The 16,214-nt window shown below is 37.6% G+C and overlaps 1 pseudogene; it reads right to left on the bottom strand.

Moving 5' to 3' along the window:
* Positions 1-6,723: 6,723 nt before the first annotated feature.
* The window catches only part of LOC124103083 (uncharacterized), a 133,713-nt pseudogene continuing 124,222 nt past the window's right edge, over positions 6,724-16,214 (bottom strand).

Here is a 16,214-nt window from a genome sequence, read left to right as displayed (position 1 = left end):
GTGATACTGTACTATTTAGAGAATAATGATAAGAAAAAGAAAACTGTACTAGTTCAATACAGACAAGTTTTTAGAAAATTGTTGGAAAAATTTCACAATTGGTGGCATGTATAGATGCAGAATCCATGGATACAGAGGGCCAACTGTGCTGACCAATACATGTATGTTGGTCAGAGCATGCTAAGAGCTGAAGCAATAACTCAAAAAATCTCAATATATGAACAAAGTAAAACTGATTTCTTTGTTACATCCCAGATTTGTAGAAGAGTGTGCACCACTGAGTTGTTCTGAGACCTGATGCCTTCAGTCTTGCACTCAGGGTGTCCTCCATGCACAGGCCGAATGGAAGAGAAGACACGTGCACAGGAGGATTGTAGGAGCCAGGAAGAGCATGGCACCTCCTCTTTGTGGTCAGATTTCAGTAGTCAGAACTAAGGTGGGCAATGGCCACACCTAACTTCAAGAAAGACAGGGAAAACATCATCAAGGTGTGCCCACAAGGATGAGGTGGAAAGCCAGTCACAGTGACACACATGTGTAGTCTTAGATCCCTGGGAGGCTCAGCTGGGAGGATCACATGAGCCTAAGACTTTGAGACCAGCCTGGGAAACATACCTGAACTAGTTTCAAACAATAAAAAAATAAATAAAAATTTAAAATGTGGGCTGGGGATGTGGCTCAAGCAGTAGCGTGCTCGCCTGGCATGCGTGCGGCCCGGGTTTGATCCTCAGCACCACATACAAACAAAGACGTTGTGTCCGCCGAAAACTAAAAAAAAAAAATATTAAGAAATTCTCTCTCTCTCTCTCTCTCTCTCTCTCTCTCTCAATCTCTCTCTCTCTTTAAAAAAATGTAATATTTAAAAAGCAAGCAAAAACAAAGAAGTGGAAATATGTGTGCAGGAGGGTGCAGCAGTCTCTCACTCCCAAGACAAGGGTGTGAATGAAATATTCACATTTAAGAAACTAAACCCCTTTATCTCACCATGCACAGAATTCAACTCAAACTGGATCAAGAACCTGAAAATTAAACCAGAGACCTTGCACCTAATAGAAGAAAAAGTAGACCCAAATCTTCATCCTGTGGGATTAGGCCCCGTCTTCCTTAACAAGACTCCTAAAGCACACGAAATAAAATCGAGAATCAATAAATGGGATGGATTCAAACCAAAAAGCTTTCTCTCAGCAAAAGTAACATTAAATGAGGTGCAAAGAGAGGTTATATTTTGGGAGCGAATTTTGGCCACACGCACATCAGATAGAGCCCCAATCTCCAGGATATATAAAGAACTCAAAAAATTTGACATCAAAACAAACAAACAACCCAATCAATAAGTAGGCTAAGAAGCTGATATCTTAGAAGAAGATATACAATCAACAAATATATGAAAAAAATGTTCAACATCTCTAATAATTAGAGAAATACAAATCAAAACTACTCTAAGATTTCATCTCACTCCAGTCAGAATGGCAGTTATCAAGAATATAAGCAACAGCAAGTATTGGTAAGGATTTGGGGAAAAAGGCACTCTCATACATTGCTGGTGGGACTGCAAATTGGTGCAGCCAATATGGAAAGCAATATGGAGATTCCTTAGAAAACTAGGACTGGAACCACCATTTGACACTGCTATCCAACTCTTTAGACTATACCCAAAGGACTTAAAAGCAGCATGCTACAGGGACACAGCCACATCAATGTTTATAGCAGCACAATTCACAACAGCTAAACTGTAGAACTAACCTAGATGCCCCTCAGTAGATGAATGGATGAAGAAAATGTGGTGTATATACCCAATGGAATATTACTCAGGAATAAAAGATAACAAAATTATGGCATTTACAGGCAAATGGATGAAGTTAGACAATGTCATGTTAAGTGAAGAAAGACAATCCCCAAATTCCAAAGACTGAATGGTTTCTCTGATAAGTGGATGCTAATCCATAATAGGGAATTGCATGGGATGAGTGGAAGAAATTTGGATTGGCCAACGAAGAGGGAGAACAAGGATGGGGCATGGGGGTAGGAAAGAAGGTATAATGAGATGAACATCATTATCTTAAATACATGTATGATTGCAGGAATGGTGTGACCCAACTTTGTGTACAACCAGAGAAGTGAAAAATTATGCTCAGTTTGTGTACAATCAATTGAAGTGCTTTCTGCTGTCATGTGTACTTGATTAGAACAAATAGATAGATAAAATAAAAAAAAATATTCACATTTAGGAAAACAGGGAGTCAAATATAGACAAATATAGACAAATTTTGATGGAGAAAAAGATAAAACTTTTAGTGCATTTTTGATACAGAACACTGATGTGTGGAGGAACTGAGAGTAGGGATATAATTATATGCTGAGGTGAAAAAGAAGCTGAGAGTCACCCATCGCAGCAGGACAGTCATTACTTTCTCAATAAGCAAAAGAGAGACATCACTAACTTATTCAGGTCTATCTGTAGCCACAAGAACGAAAATTAGAAATCTTTAAAAGTTTTGGCTTTGGGGACATAAGACTAAGAAGAGGAGGAATTGTGTATATCATTGTTATCACTATTGAGAGAATTGACTCTCTTCGGTGAAACAGTGAGGCTATCTATTGCCTTTGTGATGTATTTACAGTTTGTTTCTGATTGTCTTTCCAACCTGTGTCTCTGACTTTAGTTCATGTCTTCATCCCTGCTATGTTCAGATCATATCTCTCCCTGCTGATGCTGAAACTTAGTCACCAAAAGATAGTATTAAGAGACAGGGCTTCAGGAGATGGTTGATTGCTAAGGGTGGGGCCCTCATAGCTGGGATTAAGGCCCTCAAGAAAGGGCTCCAGAGAATGAATTCAGGGTCTTCTGCTCTTTCCTCATACAAGTCAAAGCATCTGCCCCTTCTGCTGTGTCCCAATGAAGCCAGAGGGCCCTCACCAGACACCAAATGCTGGTGCCCCAATCTTGGTCCTTCCTAAGCTCCAGAAATGTCACAAATAATTATTTGTTCTGTTGATAGATTGTCTAGTCTCAGAAATTTTGTTAGAGTAGCATGAATGGAATATGATGATGCCACCAAGAATGATCAATGTCTCTTGATTTTCCTTGACATTTATTATTTAATTATTTGTTATTTATTTTTTATCCTTATTCAGGTTTTGAACTTGGAATATCTGCTGTCACAACCAATCAGTAAAGTATATGTTTCCTTAATAACCTGGCTACCACACACTTCCAATTTTAATTGATTGTACTGAGGTCTTACTATATATAAAGCACTGTTTTAAGTATGTTAATCTTTTTCTGATTTCGCCAAATCTGTTTTATTATATTTTGACATAGTAGTTTTTAGTTGAACTTGTGTTTATAGCTTCTTTCAGATATAGTCTTTTCTTTTTAAAGAATTTTTTTCGCAAATGCCTTTTATTTTAGTTATTGGTTTTCATGTGGTGCTGGATTTTATGGAACCCAGTGCCTTGTAATGCTAAGCAAGTGCTCTACGACTGGCTACAGCCCCAGCCCTCAGATATACTCTTAAAGTTTGGCATTTTTAATGCATTCAGTACCTTAGAGTGGAGACTGCTTCATGACAAGGGAAATATATTGTACAGATGTATTAGAAACTTTAAATATTTAATGAATAAATTAATGTACACCCAAATATGAAACAAAGGAAATTTAACATAAGGTTCTATTTTCAAACCGTTTATAAATTTCCAAATTTCTAAGTTACCATAAGATTGATTTTGTTCCATTGGTTTATGTACATAATATCCTGTGGAACATGTGTGGCTTATGATTTTGGACAGCATATATCAGGAATAAAATTTAGGCATGAAGTGATCCAACATGTTTAATCAAGGTAAGTAGTTCAAATTTCATATAAGTTTTGTACTTGTATTAGAAAAATGAATAATTATAGACTTTCTCACTGATAACAGAGATTCTTTAAAAACATAACATTTATTGTGAAATAGTTTATTAATACAACACAGTAGTAAGGTACAAAATATTCCAACCAAAGAGGCAAACCACCAAAAAATCTGGTTAAACTATAAGGCATAAAAAACACATTAGTGGTGTCCATTAGAGTCCATAGAACGCATGACATCTCTTTGTGAGTATGTGTTACATACAATGGATACTTAATAAATACTGCTCATTGATTAACATTTTCCTGCTTATGAGTATTTTAAAAATATAGTATGTATACTCCATTTAGGGAGGCATTTGTTGAAATATTTGTTGAAACATTTGCTAATCAGTAGTATATCTGTGACACACTTATTCATTTAGGAATATTTATTAGTCACTTTAGACAACGATTGTTTAGAACAGAGCTTCTAAGCCTTGAGATAATGACATTCGGGGCTGGATCCTTCTTTGCCGTGGGTGGCTGTGCTCTGCAGCCACAGATGTTAGCAGAACTGCCCAGTGATGGTGCTGATGGGGGAACAGGAGCCCACCTCTCTCTTTCCGGTTTAGAGCCCCTGCTTGACTTGATATGTAAAGATGAAAGTGCCTTTTATATGATTCCTGGCATGCAGATGATACATGAGCAGATAGGACAAGACACACCAGAGAAGGCATTCCAGTGATTTCCTCCGCCATCAGAAAAATCCACACACATTTCAATTTGTTTGAAAACTGTTCAAACCTAAAGAACATGCTTTGTAACTTTACCCGTCTCTGTTACATGACAGAGGTCTAGTATCTCCGCTAGCAGAAAGTGGGTCAACTAGTTCTTTACAGAAGATGTTTTTGAGATGAGTAAATTATTGTTCTCCAAGAACATTTTTCTAAAGTGCTTCAGTGAAAACACATCCACAAAATAGCAGAGCAGGGAGTAAGTGTGGGAATTATTTTGAGAGTGGCTCTTTGATGCCTAAGGTACATTTTCTGTCAATAAGGATGGGCAGAAGCAGCAAACAGCCCAGTGGACGCTCAAGTCATGGATGATAGTTGTTCATGAATTTCTTAAACGCCAGTGTAGTTGAGAATCACCTACTGGAAATTGTAAGACAACCCTGTGTTTTACTTTTAAATCTAATTAGATGAACACCAAAAGGACATCTGGAAGAAGTCTGAAGCTGAGGCTAAGCACAGCACCTTGGTCTTCACTGAGGGATTCTGGTGGGTATTTAAGTACCACCTGTCTCCACTGAATGGCGCCGTCGAGAATTAAGATATGCCAGTGAGAATCGCTAGACTGTGTAAATCTGCCGTTTCAGGATGAGTTTTAAAAAGAGTTTGTTGTTATTTAAAGTCACTAAGTTTGGGGTGATCTGTAATGCTGCGATATGTAAGTGAAACAGACTGATTTCAGGAATGACTTCTGATATAATACTACAAAGCATTTTGCCTTTGTTTGAGTTGTGAGTAGGTTAAGGCTGAAAGAAGGAGTGATATCTAACTCTGAGCCATTAACAGAAGCTGGGGAATTGGAGGTCTGTGTCATGTGATGACAGGAAGATTAGCCAGTCTCTCACTTGCAGATACAAAATGCCCTGATGAACTACTGGATCTGGCTAAGGAGATTTTCAGCCAGACTATCAGAAGTTATCAGTTGGCTCATTTTAGATGTAAATTATGACATTGCAAAAGAGAAATGCATTTTAAAAAGTCACTGGCCTATTTCTTAGTAAAACTTAGAGGACACATAGAGGGTATAGAATAATCTCTTTGGTCAGAAAAACATTCTTTAAGTAAGAATTGGACTCTGATCAAAATCAAGAGTATGTCACAGAGAATTTAAGACAGTACATAAAAGAACCTCACAGTTACACAAAGGAGAGTTTGAGGATTTTAAGGGTATTATTCTCTAGTACCAGGCCACAGCTATCAAACTACAACATGGTCTGACTCCAAAAGAATTGTGGGTGAGGCTTTTGTTTAAGTGTGGATTCTGAGCTTAAAACTTTTTTTTAAAAAGGAGAATTATAACAGTATAGAATAAAAGGGATTGAGATAGTTCAGACTCTCGACCTACACTTCTAAAGGAAGCAAAGAGATTGAATCATGAGAACAAGGAACATCTCTTAAGAAGAAGGAAAGATAACTCAGACATCAGAGTTGAGAGCCCAGGCAGAAGATCCAAGGGCCTCAAAGAATAAAAACAGAACTGCACCCATGGAGCAGAGCCAGGCACACATGAGGGGGCTGACACTTAGTAGGAGCCTGAGGTCCTCCAGGCATTGGGGACAGGTGTGTTTCCCAGTCCCTTCCCCACTTCATTTTGAAGGGAGAATCTTTTGCAATCACCCCGTCTCCATCTCACAATTATGTTTAGTGTAGGAGGATCAGGCAATTTTTAGTTTTTAAGTTTCCAGGTCGCTGAACCCACATGAAGTATACCTAAGGGGACACACCTAGATACTATAGTCAGCAGACCTCATCTGCATCTGGGGCTGAGTTAGGATAACGAAATCCAGAGCACTGAGCAGGTCTGGAGAGAGGTGGTTCATTCTTCACTGGGAACCAAGACTGACTAAAAGAGATACTTACAGTTCTCCACAAGGTATTCTGCTTCTCCAAAGGCCTATACAACGCAGCGCTCACATTCCACTTATTGGCAGATAGTACCTGCTTCTCTAATACGTGCTGGGTTTGGGATTCGGTTTGGCCCACAGAATGGGGTGGAGACAACACTGTGTGATTCAGATCTCTGCCTTGAAAAAGCTGTTTCCTTCCCAATTCTCAGAACTCTGAGACAACCACATTATAAACAAATCCTACTAAGCCCGCTAGAAGAGAACCGGGGCTCCCAAGCAGATAGCAGGCACAGGCTTCAGACAGGTAGGTGGGGACGTCAGGAAACTTCCACCACTCTCCAGGTACCGGCTGAGCAAAGCTGCGTTAATGAGCTTCAGTGGGACAAGCAGAGCCAGTGAGTATAAATCCACAAAATGCTGTTGCCAAGTAACATTGTTACTTTAAACCACCGAGTTTGGGATAGTTTTCCATGCAATGATACATAATGAGAATATATTCAAGATTTAACAAATTGGAATCAATATTGTAATTTTTAGGTTGGCACTAAAAGAGGGTAAGAATGTGTAATAGGTAACTACCACAAACATGTAGTACACTTCTAGGTTTGGATAAGTGTACTGCAAAGGCATGTGTGTTAAGGGATTGGACTCCAGCGTGGCACTAATGGAGGTGGTAAAATCTTCCGGAGGGCCCTAGTGGGAGGACCTTAGGTCATTGAGGCAAGCCCTCAAAGGAATTTTTCCTTTGTTCCTTGGCTTGTGATGTAAATGGTTTTGTTCCACCATACTCTCTTTATCATTGCCATTGAATGCACTCAGACAAAACCAAAAGCAATTTGTCTACACAGTTTTGGACCAAAAGCTCCAAAATTGTGAGATAAGACAAACCTTTTCTCTTTTTAAGTTATTTATCTCAGGTATTTGGTCATAGTGATGGAAAGCTAACAATTACACCATTAGATTCCTAAAGTGCACTTAGATAAACTTAATTATTAAGGCTTCAAATATTGTTGGCTTGTTATATCACCAGCAAAAATATCTCTAGCATTGAAATATGTTCTGTTGACTACTATGTGGATTAATTCCAAGTACTAAAAGGAGTCACTGTCAGAAAATTTGGGAAAGTGGTGGATTTTGCACAATTATCTTAATTTTGTTGGGGACATAATTATTTATTTGACATGAATTTTCAGTTTTTTGTGAATTCTAATTTGTATTAGTTGTAACTAATAAAAGTACATAAAAGTAAGATGATAAAACTTGGAATCTCAGAAAATGGAAGGAATACATGTGAATTGATTATTCAAATTAACATATCATTTTTTTACTATCTATAGATAATGAGGGAAAATAGAGTAGTTTAAAGATACTTTCTCATCAGATAATCTTATCAGAAAAATGTAACCACTTTAAACTAATAATTGACTATGAAGAAGTAAAATATTAAAGATCTTTAAATTCATGACCATTTTTATTTCCTGTTTATGTGGTATTACATACAATTTTATCTCATCCTGTTTAAAGGAGAGTTAGAAAGTTGGCATGAGTTGTATAACCAGCCTCCCTCTTATCCTTCCTAAGGATAAGATGTTGGCTTTAAAAAAATAAACTTTGTTGGGTATTGGTTTAACAGACCTTCAGATGCTAATACAGCGTTAGAGTTTTTAAATTTGATTATTCTCAGGGAGACAGGGCAGAATTTTTGTGTAATTTTTTTAAAGTTTTTATTTTTTTTATTTTTTGATACGAGGTATTGAACCCAGGGGTGCTTCCTCTCCATCCCTCACCCCTCCCTTCCATGTGTGTGTGTGTGTGTGTGTGTGTGTGTGTGTGTTACTGGGAATTGAACTCAGGGGTACTAAACCATGAGTCACATCCCCAGTGTTATTTTAAATGAGAAAGGGTCTGGCTAAGTTGCTTAGGGCCTCACTAAGTTGCTGAGGCTGGCTTTGAACTTGTGACCCTCCTGCCTCAGCCTCCATAGCTGCTGGGATTACCACCTAAACTGGCTCTTTGTGTAGATTTTGAAGAAAGACATCTGAGAGGAATATTTAAATTTGGTTATGCAATGATACAAAGTACACTGACTTTATTGTGCATTTTCGTTTATATAAACATGAATATATGAAATGTTTGTTTAAACCAAATGCTTTCCATACCCCTCACCTTAGGTTTGTCTTTAATATATTGATGACAGAAGACTTTAAAAACTTTGGCAGCTATTCACAATTCTTTGTTATACAGTGTTCAGAAATGAAGATGAACTTCTTGGTTTCACAGTGTGTACACATGGTGAAGTGAATTGAAAATTGAGTTCGACTGCATTATAATGTTATGCAACACTTTTAATGGATGACTTGGACAAATGATTTCCTTAATTATTTACCTTTTGGTATTCAGTTTTAGTGAAATATTGGTACTGCCAATACATTAAAAATTGAAAAAATACTGGTGGTGGCATTAATTCATTCTCATTTTAGGGAATGATTCAACCTTATATATAATATCCAGAGTATACAAAGAACTCAAAAAATTAGACAATAAGAGAACAAACAACCCAATCAACAAATGGGCCAAGGACCTGAACAGACACTTCTCAGAGGAGGACTTACAATCAATCAACAAGTACATGAAAAAATGCTCACCATCTCTAGCAGTCAGAGAAATGCAAATCAAAACCACCCTAAGATACCATCTCACTCCAGTAAGATTGGCAGCCATTATGAAGTCAAACAACAACAAGTGCTGGCGAGGATGTGGGGAAAAGGGTACACTTGTATATTGCTGGTGGGACTGCAAATTGGTGCAGCCAATTTGGAAAGCAGTATGGAGATTTCTTGGAAAGCTGGGAATGGAACCACCATTTGACCCAGCTATTCCCCTTCTTGGTCTAGTCCCTAAAGACCTAAAAAGAGCATGCTACAGGGACACTGCTACATCGATGTTCATAGCAGCACAATTCACAATAGCAAGACTGTGGAACCAACCTAGATGCCCTTCAATAGACAAATGGATAAAAAAAAATGTGGCATTTATACACAATGGAGTATTACTCTGCACTAAAAAATGACAAAATCATAGAATTTGCAGGGAAATGGATGGCATTAGAGCAGATTATGCTAAGTGAAGCTAGCCAATCCCTAAAAAACAAATGCCAAATGTCTTCTTTGATATAAGGAGAGTAACTGGGAACAGAGTAGGGACGAAGAGCATGAGAAGAAGATTAACATTAAACAGGGATGAGAGGTGGGAGGGAAAGGGAGAGAGAAGGGAAATTGCATGGAAATGGAAGGAGACCCTCAGAGTTATACAAAAGTACATACAAGAGGAAGTGAGGGGAAAGGGAAAAATAATACAAGGGGGACAAATGAATGACAGTAGAGGGGGTAGAGAGAGAAGAGGGGAGGGGGGGAGGGGAGGGGGGATAGTAGAGGATAGGAAAGGCAGCAGAACACAACAGACACTAGTATGGCAATATGTAAATCAATGGATGTGTAACTGATGTGATTCTGCAATCTGTATATGGGGTAAAAATGGGAGCTCATAACCCACTTGAATCAAAGTGTGAAATATGATATATCAAGAACTATGTAATGTTTTGAACAACCAACAATAAAAATTTAAAAAAAGAAAGGATAGCATAAATAAATTCCTCTTGTCCCTGTAAGTTGCAAGTTTAGAATCTGAGGCCCAGCGGAAGGGATTATGACCTATATAAAAAAGGGTTTTGTTATTGTCCACCCAATGCACAGTTTCATTTTCAGGAATGGCTGGAGGTGAGGAAGCAAGGCATTAGGCGTTCAGAAACCACACACACATAGACCAAACTTCAGCGTGGCAGATTTCCTAACAGCTGTGATGTTTGTGAAGGAAATTCTGCTGGGAGCCCCAGACATGGAATTCAAAGGCAGTCACAGATCCCATTTAAAAAGCAATCTAAATACGAATAATTTTCTCTGAAGAGTAGAGCATGGAAGAGAAATTCTCTCGCCTGAAATTCTCAATAGTACAATGACGCATATTCCATTCTTGAGGGAAATTTGATGTATTGACTTGTGTACCTTGATATTATGTTATTCTTTTAGCAGATAGCACTCATTCCCAAGACAATTTCTAAATAAAAGATCATTGGGAACCTGTTAATTAATTACCCCTTGAATCAAAGAGCTTCATTATCCCTAATTTATGTTCATTTGACCTACATTCCCACTTTTATTTTTTATAGAAACACTAAAAATGAAAACTTAAAGAAGTAGCTTTTCAATTCTTGATTAACCTTCAAATCAAGGAACACTAAATTTGTGATGAGTGGTTAAATGGCATCTGAGCATCATCCCAGCCCTTTTTTGTATTTTATTTAGAGTCAGGGTCTCACTGAGTTGCTTAGTACCTCCCTATTGCTGAGGATGGCTTTGAACTTGAGATCTTCCTGCCTCAGCCTCCTGAGCCACTCCCAGCTCATTCCTTTCTGTAACTCACTTCTTGGTTATTATCTGAAGTATGTTCATTTCTTTCTTTGGTGAACACTTGCTGAGCAACTAATGTCTGACATAGGCATATAAATGAAACATTTGTTTACATTGTCCTTTACTTGTTATTAATTTGTTGAGGGTCACAGAATTCTGAAGAGTTCAAATAAAAAATACAGCAGAGTGAAATAAAAGAATAGCTGAGCTGTGTGAAGATAACAATAAGCATAAAGACATAATTGAATTTCACCAATTCACCGTTTAAACCAGAGTCAGTATTTAACAAATATATTCATAAGTTAAGTGGCACACACCTAGAATCCCAGTGACATGAAAGACTGAGGCAGATGACAAATCAGAGGCAGCCTTAGCAACTTACAAGACCTATGTCGAAGAAGAAAGAGAACGAGAAGAAGAGGAGGAGGAGAAGAAGAGAGAAGAGAAAGGGAAGAAAAGAAGTAGTTAGAAAGATCTGGGTAAGTAGCTTAGTGATACAGCATCCTTATATATCCACATAGATAAGCATACATACAACAGATGATTTCAGGTAGAAAAAATCTAAAAAATTGACTTAATTAGTTACCATTCTGATTTTAGTCACAGTGTTATATGATCTTTTAACTTAAAGGGATTTTAGAAATAATGGAGTCCAACCGCCTGAATTTATTATACACCATAAATTATACACACACTAAATTATAAGTAATGATAAACTAATATATAATTATTAATAACTATTACTATGTGTATAATAATTAATCCTTTCCATACATTTTAATCTAGTGCCTATTCTGTGCCAGGTGTTGGGCTAAGTACACTTGAAGAGTCAAAGATTAACAAAACAAATATGTTCTTTTATTTCTTGAACCAAAATATACTAAACATACTAATAAAAGGAAATTATGAGTGTATAGCAAGAATTACAAAGAAAATGATTGGTGGTGGACAAAGTGGTTCTTTTAGGACATAATTTTAAGAGAACCAATTTTGAGATCTGGATTCAAAAAGCAATTTTCAATATTATCTGTCTCCTAGTAGCTAAGTCAGGAATGCAATCCCAGTTTCTTTACTCAAATTGATTTATACTAAAATTTTTATTTCTATTTGATTTGTGATACTAAAACTTAAAGTGGATAGTAGTGGTAGGACATCTGATGTTCTATACTGTCAATTCAACTTAAGTCAATATTAGAGCATAAAGATTCAGAAAAAAAGAAAATCCCAATTCTAGTCTGCCTTCCTTGTGAATGAACAGAGGTGTCTGTGCAGTGTGGCTAAGATTTTTAGCCCCATGACTACAGAGAGTTGATGACATATTTGTTCAAATTGAAATCTTTTTGGTAATCTTAATACATTGTCTCTTTCAATTTAGACTACTTTTTTTTTCTTTTGTATTTCCAATAGTGCATTACCACGGCCCTCAATTTCAGAAATTCTCTTGATATAAAGTTCAAAATGCCAGAGCATTTGGTGCCATTATCTTGAAACCAGGAATTCATGACTTTCATTTGGGTTTCCTATAGCTATTTTCTTTTCTCCTTTTAACAATAGAGCAACAAAGAAATTATGAAAAGAAAGATTATGAAAGGGATATTTCCATTGTCACATATTTCTTTGTTGCTCTTCTTGAAGAATACCCTTCCAGGTACTCCTTTGACTTCTGTTGCCTTAGTCCAATTAGATTAGAGGCAATACAATAGGATGTCTTTAAGCCAGACAGATTAAGTTAAAAAAATCATTTCTTCTTAAATTAGCTGTGTACCCCATATGGTTTGTATTTTCACCATACATTCTCAAGGATGATCTTCCATAATGCCTATCAAGACCATTAACACACTAGGTACAGAGTAATTGTGAGAGAGAGAAATCAGAAAGTTAATGAAAGATTGGATGAAGTACAGAAATTCATTTCATCCTACCAGGAAAAACAGGACCCTCAGGAAATTTGAAGCTATGCACCAAAGCAATGTTGTCTATATTCGTAGCATACCTCCTTATTTTCTCAGAGGGAAGATCAGTCATTTTGATTTTTTTCAAAGGAGAAGAGAAATGCAGACTGGAGAATAAGTTTTGGAACATGAATAACAGTACCAAAATAAAGTCATACATATTTAAGATGACTTATATTAGTAATGCTTGCTCATATACATTGTATATAACACTAATGTAAGACTGATTTTTTTTCCTCATGAGTCCTACTCTCCCAGAGTGGGATTATTACTTCATTAAATTATTTGAAGTTTGTCAAATTCCGTATAGAATGGCATCATAACCAAAAGTAGTATCTCAATTCTGGGGAGAAGTGAAGGGTAACGCTGCTATGATTCATACTTAGCCATGGGTAATGCCCTGAGATGCATCATGCATACATCTATTAGAGAGTTGGAATTACTCCACAGAGAATAAAGAACATTTGAAGAAGTGTGGAAAACATGCTGAACTTTATAGGTAGGTAGGTAGAGTTAAGATTTGGCTGATTTCCATTGTCAACATTATTTTTCTGGAACTTATCACAGCTCTACCAATAAACCCAGCAGGAAAAAAAAAATTCTCTAAGAAACTTTAAAAGAAGTAACTTTTTAAGCGAATTTAGATAAATTGAATTTAAAGTGAGATTCTCAAAGAGAGAGAAACCCATATTTGAGTTCTGTATGTGTGTGAAAGAATAGGCCAGACTGAAAATAGAGGCTCTAGTTCTAAGAGATTGAGGACTCCAACTCTGTTATGGAAGCTTTCTAGTTGGTATATTAACAGATCCCACAAGCAGAGTAAGGAATGTAGTCGAGAAAATAGATAGTGTGAGTTGGCAATGCTTTCCCAAACACTCTATGGTTGTTCATTGAAATCTGATGATCAACGCAACCCAACCAGGGTGAGATTCCTTCTAGGACAGAGAATTTGGAGCCAAACAGGCAGGGGATGAAGAAAGTGGGTATGGAAACTTTCATTTTCTTCTTCTTTTTTTTTTTTTTTTTTGTACCAGGGATTGACTCAGGGGAGTTTATCCAATGAGTAATCACTGAGCCAAACCCCCATCCCTTTTTAAAATATTTTATTTTGAGATAGGGTCTCATTAAGTTGCTGAGGCTGGCTTTGAACTTGCAACTCTCCTTCCTCAGCCTCCCTAATGACTGGGATTACAGGCATGTGCCACTGTGCGCAGCAGAAACTTCCATCTTCTAAGGTGGAGCTCTTTGACACACTAGCCTCTAGCCACAAGCCACATGCGGCTAATTCAATTCAAATAGATTAATACTAATACAATTTCACATTGAGTTCCTGAGTTTCACCAACTGAATTTTAAATGCTCAGTGATTACCATAGCTAGTAAGCTACCCTCCGATTAGCACAGAGAGAAGAGCACCAACATCACAGAAAGTCCTATTGGAGGATTCTGCTCTAATGTAGGGCACTTCTTGCTCACCGACGAGATAGTTTCTGTGTTCTGTTTTTTTTTGTTATTTGGTCATTATGTCTTCATTTCCTACTATGGATAATTATAAAAATGTAATACCAATGAATATATCAAATTTATGCATATTATTTAAAGTGTTTGTGGGCAGCACATACTTATTTATCCTTTGTAAATAGACAGCAAAGTGATTCTTCTAAGGAATCAAAAACATAGGAGAATGGTAAAAATTAAGAGCCAATATGGGGATGAGAGGAGTCTACTTACACTCAACTCAGAAGAAATTTCTGAGTGTCACAGGAGTTCAAGCAGATTAGCACAGGTGATTTACCTGAATTGACTCAATTTCAAATATATGTCATATGGGTATTTCCCTTTGTTATTTGTCTTCCTACTAGGCAAAAATAAATTCTATCTATAAGGGGAGACCTCTACATTTAAAGAACATTTGAATTAGATTTTTAAATGAGATCGCGTAAAGAAAAGCAGAATAAGGGACATTAAATATGCAAATTGTGATAGGGTAAATGATGACCCTCCAAGGGTGTTCACATGATAACCGAGGGATCCTGTGAATGTGTTATGATACATGGCAAAAGGGACTTTGGTTGGTGTAATTAATGACACATACCTAAAGCAAGGCTTTATCCCGGATTTTGTGGGTGGGCCACACTAACCAAATCCTTCAAGCAGAGATGCTTCTCCATAGTAGACACTTTTCCAACAGAAAAGAAGAAGAGGGACAGGCGGGGAGTCACAGATACTCCAAGTGCGAGGATATGATTGAAGGATGTGGTTGAAGAGGGAGATAGGAAACCACGATCCCAAACTGAGAGTGACAGCATAAAGCTGAAAATAAGACCTCACCATCCTCCAGCAAGGAAATAGGAACCTAAGTCAAACAGGCATATGAACCTGAGCTCTGTCAACACCCTGAATAAGCCAGGAAACGGATTCCCTCATAGAACTACCTGATAGCAGTCCAAGCTTGATTTTAGCTTGGTGAGCCCATAAGCAGTACACGGAGACACAGGGATTTCTAACCCACTGCACTCAAAAATAATATGTGGATGTTGTTCTAAGCTGCAAATTTTGTAATAATTTCATATGATGACAAAAGAAATCTAATATATAGGTAAGTGTGAAGTCCACCATCATATTTCTCTTAAATGCTCTCAAGTATGACAACCTGCCAGATTCACCATGAAGAAGGGCAGGGGACAGTAGAGAATTGTGCCACCCTCGGTCGGTCATCCATCTTCTGATTTGCAAATTCTTCTATAACTGCTTTGTGTTTCTACTGAACTTGAAGGAGTCAATACTTCTTATTCAAACATCGCCTTCCTCATGAATATTAGTGAGCATGAAGAATGTCCCAATATTTTACAGGGAAATGAACTTTTCTCCTATACCCATGAGAGCGCATCTTTTAGTTCCCTGCCCGCACGAGCAGCCTGCCTGTCTGGAGAGAGCCACATACCAACTCACCTTCTTTGTTGACCTTCCTCACATGCCACTTTCCTCCCTGGGGGCAGAACTCCCTGCTCTTTGTCTTGGCACCAACCTCTCCACCTCTCCTTCTTTCTAGTTCAGAGCTGTTCATCTGTCTCATTTGTTGTTTTTGGAAGAGCATATTGTGAGAGAGAGTGAAGGACAAGACACTGCAAAGTCGAGAATTTTCCTTGATGATGCGCCTTTGTCTTCTTTTTCCATGACTTTTTCTCTCCACCTCTCTTGAATGTGACTCTAAGTTCTAACTGTTCCTTTCCACCACTCTTGATGAAATTCAGCTCGCCCCTAAGTTGGCTGTTGATCTGCAAGTGCAATTCCCTGATTCATACACCTTCCTTAACTCCTTCTTG

This window comes from Marmota monax, unplaced genomic scaffold, assembly GCF_021218885.2.
Source record: "Marmota monax isolate L192 unplaced genomic scaffold, Marmota_monax_Labrador192_F-V1.1 WCK01_AAM20220418_F8-fsc00039, whole genome shotgun sequence".
Lineage (NCBI taxonomy): Eukaryota > Metazoa > Chordata > Mammalia > Rodentia > Sciuridae > Marmota > Marmota monax.
Note: the sequence above shows the minus strand (reverse complement) of the source record. Positions and strands in the feature narration are given on the sequence as shown.